This window comes from Chrysemys picta, chromosome 11 (genome assembly GCF_011386835.1).
Source record: "Chrysemys picta bellii isolate R12L10 chromosome 11, ASM1138683v2, whole genome shotgun sequence".
In the NCBI taxonomy this organism is placed as follows: Eukaryota; Metazoa; Chordata; order Testudines; family Emydidae; genus Chrysemys; species Chrysemys picta.
In genome coordinates this window covers 10,790,932-10,806,290 of record NC_088801.1, presented here as the reverse complement: position 1 = coordinate 10,806,290, position 15,359 = coordinate 10,790,932, and the positions used below count along the sequence as shown (strand labels likewise).

Below are 15,359 nucleotides of genomic sequence, written 5' to 3'. Positions count from 1 at the left end.
AATTTTTTAAAAGCAATAAATCATCCACAAAGTTTTAAGAGACATAGAAGGAAGGAGGCCCAGGAGATATGCCAGTGAAGGAAGCTCTCAGAGTATGAGGAATTCAAAGAAGATTTCAGTGGGACTGCTCGTGCGAATAGGGGCTTGCAGCACTGGTTCTGTATTTCCTTATTCTTGATTAGTTTATCTTGTGGGACTTGGAACTTGGACTGTGGCAGGACCATTTGTCTTGGACTTGGATTCTGCTCTGGCGAGTTAGTGATGGAGTTGTACACTTTATGTTGTGCTGAAGCATGAGTTATGAAGAGCCGTTGGGTGCCGCTCTCCCCAGAGCGGGATTTTTTTCTTAATAAAATGATAGTGGCTCTAGTTTTGAGATGAAATGCAGACACGTAGTTATAGCACAAGTGTGGGAGTCGGGAGACCTGGTCTGTTTCTAAGGCTGCCTCAGACTGTAAAGCAAAGCAAAGGATTATGGACTTGAGGCGTGGTATTTTTAAAAATGTTCACTGCTGTCCTAACTCTGCTCTCATTGAAATCAGTGGGAGTTGTACCATGATCTTCAAGGGAATGGGATCCTTTATGTTTCAGACTGCCTAGCTGCACAAGTGGGTAGGTCTGTATGATAGGTGGACATAAAAATGGCTATGTTCCTACCTCAGAGATGTTAAATGATGTGATCTTTATATATACTGTATGGTGCATAGGGGGAAGCATGTTATAACCCAGGGGTCGGCAATCTTTCAGAAGTGGTGTGCCGAGTCTTCATTTATTCACTCTAATTTAAGGATTTGTGTGCCAGTAATACATTTTAACGTTTTTAGAAGGTCTCTTTCTATAAGTCTATAATATATAACTAAACTATTGTTGTATGTAAAGTAAACAAAGTTTTTAAAATATTTAAGAAGCTTCATTTCAAATTAAATTAAAATGCAGAGCCCCCCGGACTGGTGGCTAGGGCCCGGGCAGTGTGAGTGCCACTGAAAATCAGCTCGTGTGCCACAGGTTGCCTACCCCTGTTATAACCATAAAGCAAGGGACAAATTCTGACTCAGGTTACACCAATGAAAATGTGGAGTAACTTGATTGGAATCTATGGGCCCAGTTCACTGTACACCTGATATGTACCACTTATTTTGCACTGGTGGAAATGACTAGGGCAAGAGTGAATCAAGCCTGGTGAAGTTAACAGGTCAGAATCTGGCCCAAGGTAAATAAGTGCCACTGGAAGAGTTAGTTGCTCTTCTCCTCTTCCTCCGTCGTGTTGCAACAAGATATTCATAAGTCACTTGCTACCTGATAGGCTTGGTTAAAAATTTGCAAATTGCAACCTTTGTTCGAATATGTTGACTTTCCTTGAGTTCAGTTATTGGCAGTCCTCTCTTCAGTAAAAGGGTTGAATCATATGGTGGACTTCACTGTGGAGTGCACTTTCTGTGGCTGAAGACATTTCCCCTCTTCCCCCCACACTTTGACTGATAGAAAACTCACATTTTTAACTCTAATGGGAGTTGTGAATATGTGCTAAGAATAGAATATACAGTACCTGCCCCTAAAGACTCTGTTTGGAATAGCAAAACACAGAAACCATGAATTAAAGCTTCTGTTGTGTCCTTAACCCAGCCAGTCACCTATCGTTCGTTTAGGACAAGAATTTGATGCCTCAGGTCACCATCCATGAGCCTATTGTCTGTGTCTGGAACTTACATTGTTTTGTCTTGGTGCTGCAGCATGTCCTGTGTGGAAGATTACTTAGCATTCTCAGGTGCTTGCCATACTTACAGTGCACAATCAAGTCGACTGCAAGAATGAGTGACAGCTATAACAGAAAATGATTTTCAGGCAGCTGGTGGCTTAATTTAGACTGTTAGGATCAAATTTTGATCTCAAGTGTAAATCCAACGAAGTCAACAGAATTACATTGGATTCACAGTGGTGCGGCTGAAAGCAGAATCTAGCCGTTAATGTTGTTTTCAGTCAGTCAGTGCGAGTTGCTTCCTCTCTCATTCTGCTGTGGATGTCTGTGCTTCTAGATCTGAGAATCTAAAGTTCTGTAGTTACAGCTGTATGTGAAATGTACAATATTGAAAACTGTAGTTAAGCTCTGAGTTCTGTTCTCAGTATGTCTGGGAAGGGAGGCAGCATGACCTAATGTTTAAAGTGGGCTAGTATTCTAATTTCTCTGTGGCTTAGTTTTCCATTTGCAAAATGGGGACACTAATTCCTTCCTACTGTACCTCAAAGCGGAGTTATACGGCTGGACTAATTGTTAATAAAATGTTTGAGAGCCTCAGGTAAAACGTGCAATAGATGGGTATTATGCACTGAGCGAGAATGGATCCAATTTGCCAAGAGTAATGGTAGATTCTCCATCACTAACCATTTTAAAATCAAGATTGGGAATTTTTCTAAAAGATCTGCTCTAGGAATTATTTGGGGGAAGTTCTCTGACCTGTCTTATATAGGTGGTCAGACTAGATGATTACAATGATCCCTTCTGGCCTTGGGGAGTCTATGAATATTTACTGCACAATTTTGGGCTGTATACATTTGATCACTTGGGGCTTTGTACCTTTCTCTCTGTTGCCCATCGCCCATTGTCATTAACAGTTCCATTATCGCTCAAGACCATGATACAGCCCTTAAAATGTACCCATGCCGTATGTAGGTGTGAGGAAGTCTTTCTTCCACATAATATTGTTTTTTTTTTCTTGTGACCCTTTCAGAAGTCTGTTGAAGTTAGAAAAAATAATAATAATGAATTTCCATATGGGCTATACCTTGTAAAGAGATTATCTCCATTTATTCTTTTTGTAAAATTTTCAGAAAGGAAAGCACTGTCCCAATACACAGAAGCAATTTTTCTTTTCAACGGATCCTGTGACTCAAATCTAAACCTTTGCTCTCAGAGGAACACTTTTCAAATGTTTACTTACTGTTCAATCCCTGGTAGGCAGCCTAGGAAAAAAAAAATCAGATGAGATGTGGCTCCTTGAAAGTTATAACTGCTTCATATTGTTTGAAAAACAGAGATTGAATTGATTCATGTAGTAGCCCGTCTCTTCTCAATAGGGGGAAAGCGTTTTCTTTGGATCTCAAGTTATCATCAGCTATTCAGTAAAATTGTAATATATATTTATGTAGAGACTTTCATCTTGATGGATAGCGAAATAGTTGACAAATTTTATTCATATAATTTGTCAACTATTTTGTTAAATAACTGCCTCTTGTTCCACCCCAGAAATAGCTGCATTGCTGTGATGAGTGAAATTACCCACATTAACGGTAGTTATTAAAGCATCATCCATATTTTAGATCTGTGGATAACAAAAACAATGTTGTGAATTCTTTTGCTGAATCTGTCATAAGAATTAACTAAACATAAGGCGGTGAGTGTTGCTCCTGCTCTGTTGGAGCTACCGGAGGAAAGGAGATCAGACAGAACAGGAGGGAATCTACATATTTTGGTTTGTGGCTTCTAGAAGGCAGTTAGGAGCTAAGAGGAATAACAGAACATTGAGAATCATAACAAAGGACTTTGGAAGCCCCTCTTTAAATACCCACTTGGGGGCAAATTGTCCTCTTCCAGCACCGCCTGAGCAACTGGGGTTTGTGTGGGCAAAGTACACATGGACTGATTAGTGAGCGGAAGGGGGATACAGAATTCCTCTTTTCTTCTTTCCCACTCCCAGCCCAGAGCTAAGTGGGAGTCTCTGGGCTGTAGCAGTGTCTATAGCAGTGGTCCCCAAATTGTTCGGGGTCAACCCTCCCCCCCCCCTTCTGTGCCCCTCCCCCAGGGCTGGGAGTGGGACCGTGGGTTGGGGAGTGCGATGCAGACGGGTAAGGGGGTTGAGTCTGGGGCCACAGCTGGGGCAGGTCTGGGGTTGGGAATGAAGCTGCGGTTCGCGGCCAAGGCAGGAGCAGAGTTGGGAACGGGTCTGGGTGGCACTCTCTCCCAGATGCTTTTCTACCATGAGAGCTGCCACGGATCAGCACATGAGGGTATTGCCTCTTACTTCCAACCCCCATATGCAGCCCTGCCTTTTGGGGCCTTGTCTGCTCAGACGGCATCCAAACAACATTTCCCCCTATGGACATATTCTGTGTTCACATTTCATAGAAGACTTTATTTATATAGAGCCCAGTTGTGGGATTCTTACTCTCAACAATGCGCATTTACTCATACGAGTAGTCCTGTTGGCTTCTTGCATGAGTAAATGCTAAGGGCTTCACAACGGGGCCCATAACATTGCTGTCTGTATACATCCCTGGGTTGTTTATTGTCTAGAACATATTTCATTGCACCCCTGATGCTCTCATACTTCCTGCATGTAACTTGGCAGAAAGAGATCAGAATTGTGAAGCATCCTCCTGGATTCCAGCTGGGATATGTAACTTTCCCCTCCCCACCCCCCGGCCGCTTCCCATGTTAAATAGTTTCTCAGGATTGGAAATGCATCTCATGGCTCATGCTTCAAATAAATACAAAAGTTGTGGGTTTCCCCTCCCCCCAAGTAGATTAGCTGTGTTTAGTAGTATGAAATCATGTCACTTTTCAGTTCATCTGGGAGTTCTGTGCTTCCGAAATGTCACATTCATTGTAGAGTTGTTTGACAGGGTAGAGAGTTCTGCCGAGGGAGAAGGGTGGGGATGGGAGTTATTTGACACATATATCTTCAAATTGAACAAAGTGTGATTTATTTTTCTTTGCTGCAGTCTGCTACCAATTTTCAGTTTAGATTAATAACGATGAAAAGTGCAGTTCGTACTGTCATATTCATTAGCTATTAACACCATGTCTGAATTGACAGGACACCTTCTATTTTTATTTTTTAATTCCCTTGCACTCATAAGATATGTATCTACCATCCCTTCGGCATGTCTAACTACTTAATTTGTGCCTATCCTTCTCTAGAATTTGATTCTTCTAACATCACCCACCCACCAGAAGGAACAAATTAATACTTAATACTCTATCGGGAGCTGTTTTCAAAACTTTAATTGGGAGCCTGTTTGAATTCATATTTCATGGATTCACTGCTTCAGGAACCCCTGACATCTCTCTCCCAAAGACGTGTACTTCATTGATATTTTAATTGCTGCAATAATCAGTTTGCCAAAGAGGTGGGTTCTTCCCAAGGCTGCCAAATCCACACTGGCCGAGTATAGTGTGAGTGTGATTTATGTGCAGATAAACAGTCTTGGATCCCAGTCAATCATTTAATCAGTTTTAATTCGGCTGCATAATCAGTAGCAAACAGGAGGGTTTTTAAATATGATGGTCTCTCCAGATGGTTTGGCATGTTACCCAGAGTGATACAGATAACATCCCTGTTTCTCATCAGTTCTATGTCAAAGGCATCTTTAGCTTTCCGAAAATGTTTAAAAAAAAAAAAAAGGGATCGAGAGCCAAGACATGCCTTCAGTCTTTCTCTGGTATCTAAGGAACCATCTCAGATATGCAGTCTAAAAAACAAGCCCCCTCTTATCTCATGTTTTATGCAAGGATGTCCACCAAATTTATGCGACTTGTAGAAAAGTTCACAAAGAAAATGACTTTGCTTCCTGTGTATGTTTGGATGTTGGTGCTTTTAAAAATCAGATGCACTTTGACCAATTTGTTGTTTAAGAAAAAAAAAAAATCACTAGTAGAAATGATTGGCTGGATTGTGCTCTTTGCATCCAGCCCACAGGAAGGGGTCGTGCTTAATGGCGACTGTTCCGAGGGAGCATCAAGAAGAATAGTGCCTTGGAGAGGTACATTCTTTCCTGGGCGACCCAGTTGCATTGGTTGGGAAGAGTCATTTGTGGCACCCATGTATAGCCTTCATGGCTCTGGTTACTTTCTGCCCACTTCTTGTCCCATTGCTCTGGAGGGACCTGGGCCCTAAGCTTCCTCAAGCACTGGTGCTGTAACTGTGACAGGCCCTAAGTAGCTCTGCAACGCGTGGTGGAACAGGTACTCGCTCCTACTCCCTTGTGCAGCTGGGTAAGAGATAGGCACTGTGTCATTAGTACCTTTAATCTCCAGCTTGTATGTGATCGTTCTTCGAGTGCTTGCTCATGTCCGTTCCAATGTAGGCCTGTGCTTGCCCTGAGTATCGCTGCCAGAAAGTTTTCCCTCAGAGGTATCCATTGGGTTGGCTCTGGTGCCCCTGGAGTCACACCCTCATAGCACCAGTATGAAGGGCCCTGTCACCCCCTCAGTTCCTTCTTACCGCCCATGACGATGTCTGGAACTGCATCTCATCCTTGCGTTTTCCCGCAAGTACCTCTCTCAGTGAACTTTGCTTATTTACTGTACATGGTTCTTTTGTAGTGCTTATGTTTCAGTTAGTATGTTAGATTAGCAGCTAAGTGCCCTGTAAGCCGCGTGGCCGTGCAGCAGCCCATTTATCGCCACGGAGGCGCTCAGGGAACCCATCCCGGCCCCACCTTAGCATGGCCCCCAACCTGCCACCCCAGGGTGGCCCCCCCTACCCCAACTATACCACAGCCTGGACCTGCACCCCTACCTCAGCCCAAACCTGGCCGGGGCGACATGGCACACTCCGAACCTCTCGGCTCCACCCCCGCCACATGCATTTTGTTGTGTGCACTGATATGAAGGTGATGTGTCACACATCATCTCCATATTGGTGCACATAACAATTCATTCCGCACATGGGTGGAAAAAATTAGAGTGAACACTGATTAGCAGACCCCACTTACCGGGGTTAGCCCTTCCCCAGTACCACGGCATGCCTCAGTCCTCATGCTAGATAGTAACCCACATTCCAGCTGCCTCAAGTGTCTGGGGGATGCCCACATGCAGGAGCGTTGTAGGATTTGCAAGGGCTTCAGGCCTAGAACTAAGAAAGACAGGGACACCAGACTCAAGTTCCTCCTTGTTGAGGCAGCACTTCGCCCGCCCTCGGAGCCGCGTCGCGCCGACCTGACACAGAGTGCTTCAGTAAGCAGCGCCCCAGCGTCTCGAAGGGAGGTGTAGGCCCTTCTGCTTCTCCGGAGCCAAGGAAGGACTCTGCTTCTGCTTCCTGGGACTTCCCGCACCGACAGTCATCCCCGCTGCTAAAGAAGACCACTCCTGCACCGGACTCTTGGCACCGCTATCCATTGCCGGTGCCGAAAAAGAAGCAGAGGAAAACTGACTGCAGGCGATTCCCAACCCCAAGGATGGTCAGACATAGAGATGCTGGCAGAGTGTGACCCGTGCCAAGCCACTCAGACATTAGCGGTGCGGACGGTACCATTGAGTCCGGTCCTGGGAAGAGCACGGTTGAGTCTGGCACCTTTGGACTCTCCACCAAGAGAGAGCCATCAGAGTTCAACTACCCTGGTGCTACCGTCCACGCTAGAGGTGTTTGACACACCGAGGGAGTTGTTCTCACTCCCGGTACTGCCATCCCCCACCATTTGGGAGCTGTCAGCGGCGGCACTGGAGGCAATGGCCACCGCGGCACCGAGACCCCAGGTGCCCTCAAAAAGGCAGGCTAACCATGATGCCACAGCATAGTCTTCTCCCTCCCGGCACTGCTCTCCGATATCGGTCGGCATCGCTCCACCCTGGTCGCCAAGAAGCGACTCCTCAGAGTCGGACTCAGAGGTGGAGTTGTATGCCTCCAGCAGGAGCAAACACTGCTCCAACTGGCATTACCTGACGGTCGACATGAGCCAGGGCATTCCGCCAACGGCGTGGCCACCGGTGCAGTGACAGATGCCACTACAGTGGCTCTTCTAGAAGCCCTGGGCTTTCCGCCAGTCCAGGGTCCATAGTCCCGGAGGTCCTACTCCGTCGTATCAGAGTCAAGAGTTCCCTCACCACCTCCCTTGGAACAGAGACAAGGTCCCAGCACAGAGCCCAGTACTGATTTCCTCTCGGCTTTTTGTAGCCATTGCAGACTGAATGAAAGGCCGTCCAGTCTTGGCCCAAAGAATTTCATCGTGGATCACTTCCTGTATCCGCACATGCTATGACCTAGCAAAAGTCCCGACCCCTCTGCTGACAGCTCATTCTACAAGGCTCAAGCATTAGTGGCGGTGTTCGTGGCTCAAGTTCCTATCCAGGATATCTGTAGAGCGGCAATGTTGTCATCAGTCCACACTTTTGTGACCCACTACACCATCACCCAGCAAGTTAGAGACGATGCGGGTTTCGGCCAAGCGGTGTTACAGTCAGCATGCCAGTGAATGCCAAACCCTTCACCTGCACAACTGCTTGGGAGTCACCTACATTGGAATGAACATAAGCAAGCACTCGAAGAAGAAAAAATGATTACTAACCTTCCGTAACTGTTGTTCTTCGAGATGTGTTGCTCATGTCCATTCCAAATTCCTCATCCCCACTGCCTGCCCCTCTGTTGGAATTAGCTGGCAAGAAAGAACTGAAGGGGCAATGAGGGAGGAGGGCCCTTTATTCTGGTGCTATGAGGCCGTTACTCCAGGGGGCACCAGAGCCAACCCAACGACCACTGAGGGAAAGCTTTCTGGCAGCGGTGCTTGGGGCGAGCACACGCCTACATTGGCATGGACATGAGCAACATTTCAAAGACAATCTCGAAGAACAACATTTACGGAAAGTTAGTAACTGTTTCTTCTGTGTGAGATGTGTGCACAGCACTGTACAAGCCAAAGGGGTGCAGGTTTTCTGCACTCAGGATCTTATCAAAGGATCAAATCCTGAAGCCTTGACCCAGGTTTTTCTCAGTGTTAACCCAAGGAACCTTCCACTGACTTTAAATTATTGGTTCATTTACATTATTATCTATTTGCTCCTTATGTACTTGGCTGGAGGTGTTTTCTGATTCCTAAAAGGACTCTGAAATATTACAAGGGAAAACACCACTTTGTTCAACAAGCAATCACAGCTGTAATAATAAACCTGGTCTTAAAAGCTTGCACAGTTTGAAAAGTTAGCTGTCTGTCTTTGAACCTTGTTAGCTTTTCTGTTTCCCTTTTGGTTCATTGTGCAACCATATGCTGCCCCTTCAATCCCACTGATATAATGCATGAGACTTCAGCTACTGATGATCTGTGGCTGGTTTTTCTGCCATGTTAATGTTCCTTGCTATGCAGCTAAGTGACAGGCATGGGGAATCTGTGGTGGGGCTGGGAGTCTAGCACTGAACAGTTAGGGGTCAGATTAGTTTGGAGGGGAAAATGTTGACATTGTTACAGTATTTTTCTTGTGGTTTTATGTAGTAACCCAAACATGATATTCAACCAACTCTTTCATTTCAAGTTAATCCTACAGCTCCTTGCTTAAATGTTACTGACACTAATGCAAAGTGATCTGAGCCATTGCATTCACCGCTTGTGTTTGTCTTTGTTCCTTGCACACCCATTGGGAGCTTCAAAGGTTGCCCAGGATTAAGGAACGATGGGTTAGTAGATAGGGCACTGGACTTGGAATCGGAAGACCTGGGTTCAAGTCCTAACTCAGCTATAGACTTCCTGTGTGACCTTAGGCAAGGCACTTAATCTACTTTGTAAACTTGGGATAGTACTTTCCTACCTCATAGGGGTGATGTGTGAATTAAAATCCATCATGACATTGCTCAGATGCTATCCTGAAGAGAGCCATGCACAAAGCTAGGTATATTATACTCTAACACCAAAACTCCATCTTTATTTAGACTTTCATAGATCTTTGTCTGCAACTCTCAGAATGCTTCACAAAGGTGTGCAAGCATCATTATCCTTTCTGTGCACATAGGAAACCAGAGGTGCAGAGGAGCAAAGGGGTTTGAGTAGGATGATACAGCAAGTTTGTAGCAGAATTGGGAGTGTGGCCCATGTCCGCGGACTCCCAGTTCTCTACACCACCGCTGTTGCTTCTTGAAGGTGGTGCTCTTCAGTGTAATATTCTGCCCTTGGTAGCATCTGACTGTCATTAAAGCCAGTGGGAGCTGCCTGTGTAACCCACGGGGGAGTGTGCATTACAGGTCCTTCTCTGTGCCTGATTGGCCAAAAATATGACTCTGTTCTAGCCCCAGGAGGAGTGGCTTGGTTCTTTAGCTCAAGATATAGCAGTTTGTGCTTTTAATTCTGGAGGTCCTCAGTTCAAGCTCTGGTGTGTTGGCCAAGATGGCAACCAGCATGAAATCGTGTTCAGGGTGAGGTTTGGTCCTTATTTTCCATGAAGTTCTACTTATTAATGTTTCTGACAGTCCCTTCTTGACACTCACTGTCATACTTCGCTTAGAATTTCTTGTCTTTGGTTGTGCAAAACATGGAGGCTGAGATTTTTCATAGCTTCACATGGGACTTGAACCCCAGTTTTCTTTAAAATTAGTGGGAATAGAGCATCCAAATAACCTGACAGACTTAGAAAATCCCACCCATAAATCATGTTTATTTTTTAACTGAGAGAGGAGAACAGCTTCATCCTTTAACTTGGGAGGGAATTCAAAATCTGACTTCTTAAGTAGTGTTAGGTAAACACATCACTGCTTCCAAACACACGCGTCAGTTAGTTTATAGACTCATACATCTTAGGGCAGAGGAACTGCTCAGTTTGTCTGAGTCTGACCTCCTGCATCACGCGGCCATGAAAATCCCCTTGGCAATCCCGGCTTTGAACCCAGTAGCTGGTGGCTGAGCTACAACATGCCTTTTAGACAGCCCCTTCCTCTTCTCTCTCTCTCTCTCTCTCTCTCTCTCTCTCTCTCTCTCTCCACCCCACCCCACCCCACCCCACCCCACCCCCATCTTGAGTTAAAAGGCTCGAGTTGCCTTGTATATATTCTGGTCTAATGAACTGTCAAGGGTGGCTGTGTAACATTGCCCTAAAGCAGAGGCGTCCAAGGATGGAGTGGGGGTGAGGCTGGAAAGAGATTGGGTGGGCTATCTGCAGGGATGAGAATGCACATGGTCCTCCCCCACTGGCTGTATGCAGCGGTTGTATCATCTGAGCGGAATGTTAGTTACTCGTCCTTCCCTTTTTGAGGAGAATCCTCAGGCGCGTCATTGCTAGTGCAACTTCAATAATGCCCATGTTGCCAAAGAGCCTGTGGGGAAAGCTCTGGGGCTCTGCAGCGTTTGAGTCCAGCCCCAGGTAGAACAGCTGGGGAGAACCCTGTGGAGATTTCCTCTCCAAAAACCCCGCCTCTAGTTTTTCCCACAAGCACAATTAGGGAAGGGAAGGAAATTGAAAGCTGATGGTGGGTGTGTGACCATGTGTGTGTGACAGGTTTAAAATGTTACAAAAAAGGGCCTGAGAGCCGCTTCTGCATTGTGGAGACATGATAAATGAAGTTTCTTGTGGGAAAACAATTGTCTCGGTCCTCTCTGCCAACAGTGTGAATGCTCTTCTGTTGTTGCAGCTTCCTTGTTTTTCCCAGATTGGATGCTGCTGCAATTATTAGAACTATTATTTTTTTGCTGTAAGATCTGCAAGAGCTACACACTTTAGAGCCAGGGGTAGTCCATTATTTTTTGTCAAGGTCCATCTTTCTTTGGGCAAGGTATAATCAAGGTCCAGACTCCAGAGAAAATAATAAAAAAAATAACAATAATGATAATAAGTAAATAAAAATATTTTGGAGTCCGTTCAAAAGCATCTGGCTGTCGAGATTTGGCCCACGGTTCACCTATTGACTACCTCTGCTTTAGAGTCTTTTCTACTGGGAGGATAATCAGATATCAGAGATGAGCAAGAAATTCAGAGGGCCAGGTTCTGATACCCTTTGCTCATGACAAGTGAAACATTCTCTTTGGGAGGTCCACAGCCCAGTGCTTAGGGCACAGCTTCCTATGTGACCTTGGGCAAGTCACTTAGCCTCTCAGGGCCTCAGTTCCCCATCTGTAAAATGGGCATAATAGGTGTTCCTACCAAACAGGGTGTTGTGAGGATAAATACATTAAAGATTGTGAGGTACTTAGATAGTACAGCGATAGGGGGCGGGCAGGTAGATATCTAGAGAGAGATGGGTGCTCCCATTGACTTAAGTGAGACTTCTCATGGAGTAAGACGCTATTCGATGTGGGTAAGGATATCAGAATCTGTCCCAAAGTGAGTAACTGATTGGCTAAAAATTGCACTCACAACCAGTCTTGGTAAAAGAACTTATACTTTTCCTTATTGTAGTGGTCCTGCCTGTCTACTTACTTAAGTCTCCAACCTCCAAGACTGTCATTTAGACTGTAAGCTCTTCGGGGCCGAGACTGTCATTTATTATGTTTGTATAGCACCTCACACAAGGGGGTCCAAATGGGTTGAAGCTTTCTGACACTACCGCAATCCAGTTTCATACTATTAATAGATTACTCTTGCCTCTTCACTGTCATCAAGCAGCTAAAGAGTTTCTCCAGTTCTGCAAACCCATTGTGAGACTTTCATGGAATTCTAAATGCGAGCCGGGTAGGTTAGTTTGGATTGGACATGTCGTATGTTTCTGCTTCTTGAATGGGTGAAGATAATTCTCAAGAATTAGATGTATGGAGCAAATGTACTTGTTTACAAATTTTGCTTCTCACAACAAGAGAGAGGATGGTCCAGTGGTTAGTGACCTCACAGATCTGGATTCAACCATGGACCTCCCTTGTGACCATGGGGAAGTCACTTAGCCTCTCTGTGTCTCTGTTCCCCATCTGTAAAATGGTGATAATATCCCTGCCGTTCCTCATAGGGAGTCTGGGAGAATGAGTGCATTAAAGATTGGGAGGTGCACAGATACTCCGGTAATGGGGGCCATACACATATCCAATTTTCAAACAAATGCTATGTTATTGTTTCTGCAAAATTTCTAAAACTGCGGTTAGGATAAATGCAGAAAGCAAATACAAAACTGGAGTGTGCACAAGCAAAGCAAATTACGAAGCCACATTGAAATGAACATTGACCGAAACGTTTTTGTAGTCTTTGTCCTATTCTGTATTTAACTCTTAATTCAAAATATCAGGGTGATTTAAAAATAATTATTTTTAAATAATAGTAATGCTTTTTTTTTTTTTTAAAGTCTTTGCTGTATTCTGCTGAGACCTGGTCCAGTGTGTCCTCTCCCCACTTACCATTTTCTTTGGTGTTTCCTCAGGTTATTACAGGATATTTCCCTGAGTGTGACTTTGAATGTGACACACCAGTGATGCAGAGGCAGTAAGTATTTAAGACTCTATTTACAGCCATGGTAACGTCCTCCCCTATTCTTTGCTAGAACCTGCCTTCTGTTTCTGAATTTCTTTCTACAGAAAGCTTGGAAGGAAATGACTGTAAGATCATATAGTTCCAAATTGGAAGGTGCAAGTTGAGACATTTTGCTTTCATAGCTTATTGTTCTCTTGTTTAAGAATTCCCAAAATGGCTTGTTTAGCTTGGGTGTGGAATGCCAAGTGAATCCATCATTATTGCAGGAAAGGGCACAGAACCATAAAAATAAAAACAGCACTAATATCTATGAGCAGCAAATAAAAGGCAGTGATACATTACCAAAATTTGGCATGCAATACCCAGGCACAGAACAAGCAAAGGGTGTTGGCTGCCTTCTGCCTGTTTGTGGAGGTCCCATCGATATCACTAGGAATTCCACTTTGAACCAAGGAGACCATATTGTCTCTAAACCCTAGAGTGACATGTTGAGGAGACCTACTTTAAGTGATGCTACACTAGGAATGAATTTGACTTCGAATTCATTCCAGCCCTGACTGTGTTTTGTCGGCCTTTTGTCACTTTGTGTCAGAATCGGAGCCCCGTAAAGGCTTTTCGCACCTAAAAATAAAATATTTTCAGCCTTTCACCATTTATACTTTGGGGAATAAAGTTTCTGGCATTTAGCCTAAAATTTTCATTACATCCAAAAATACCTTCCATAATGGGAAGTTGCCTTCTCCTTCCACAAACTTTCTTCCTCTTGTATGTCAGCAAAACTGTTTGAGGCATAAACCTGGTTAGATTTATTAGCCCTGGGCTGGAGAGAGTTTAAAAAAGGAAATATCGTGCTGTTATTTATTGGTTGGTCCCATTTCTAATTTTTATGGTTGAATTAAATAGTTAACTGTGAATTTCAGTAACTCTTTCCTAAGCGTTATGTTACGCCTTCCACTCAGCTCATTTGCTGGTCTATTCAATTTCCATTTAATTCAGTGGAAAACTCAGCACCCAAACCACTTATAATGAAGACAAGACCATTTCCAGTCATTATTTGTCATTGTTGATGGCTTTGGGCAGGTCTTATCGGATAACTCAATCCCTGGCATTGAAAATTGTGATTTTTTTTTTTTTATATCAGTAGGCAAGGCTGTTTTTCACAAGGAGATCAAATATGAAAGAGCTTGAGGAAAGACAATAAGAGAATACTATGTGAAAAATGATGTTGCATAAGAGTGATTAACTTTATAGGTTCCTCTGTGTTATGCATGCTGTCACCCACTCTCTAGTGGTCACAATGAAAATCTGATCAGCCACTTACAGCAAAAAGTAGATCATGGATTTTGCAAAATTACAGGCCAAATCCTTTAGCCTTTCCTTGCATAGATCCTCAACTGCTTTCATTAGGAGAAAGATTGGAGCCCAGATCTGGAATGGACTAATAACTACTTGATCAGATCCTGTAGTCCTTGCTTTCGGTATTTGACTGCAATCAGAGTTTGCTTGAATGAGTAATGAAGTATGGGACCTGTTGCAGAATTGTCCACAGTTATTTGGTTACTTACAGAGATATTCCTCGTGACAGTTATACTCTTAAATTGCCACAGGCCATATGTGGGACCCAAAATGAGGAGGACAAAAACAAAATTTATCCAATAAATTTAAGGATTAATGTATTTAGTATCAGAGGGGTAGCTGTGTTAGTCTGTATCCACAAAAACAATGAGCCACCAGACTCCTCGTTGCATTTATTTAGTGTAACTCAAGCAGTGTTCAAAGAAAACCAAAATGTCCGTCCCCCACAAAAGCCCACTTTCTACAAGTAGATTACTGAGCCAACTATGTAAACACATATTTAAGGAGCTTTTTATATTGAGTCAGATATTTCAGATCAGCAAAGAAAGGCTAAGAATACAACATATTAGGGAATTATTAACATGCTGTGTGAGGTATTCGTTTCCTGGACTCTAACACTTCCCTTTAGTGCTAGTCTGGTTTATTGAGTAAACTAGTATTTAAAGAGTCCTAAAATGCTTATTATTGACCTCCGTTGATGACCCTTTATTGTTGGGCTTGTCTTCACTACTGTGGCTACGTTGGCACCGCTGCAGCGATGTAGCGCAGCTGGTGAAGAAGCGCTATGTAGATGGGAGAGCGCTCTCCCGTCAACATAATTACTCCACCTCAACAAGAGGCAGAAGCCATGGCAGCAGGAGAGTGTCTCCTGCTGACATAGTGCAGTGTAGACATGGCTTTAAGTCAAAGTAACTTACGTCTG

The 15,359-nt window shown here is 44.1% G+C and overlaps 1 protein-coding gene across 7 annotated transcripts in view; it reads left to right on the top strand.

The window, feature by feature from the left end:
• SEMA5B (semaphorin 5B) overlaps window positions 1-15,359 on the top strand; it is a 345,985-nt gene that overhangs the window by 102,238 nt on the left and 228,388 nt on the right. For all 7 annotated transcript variants that reach the window (XM_005279803.4, XM_005279806.4, XM_065561488.1 and 4 more), the window contains one exon: window positions 13,032-13,093. The gene's annotated coding sequence lies outside the window, so the exon portion shown is untranslated. The remainder of the gene's footprint in view (window positions 1-13,031; window positions 13,094-15,359) is intronic.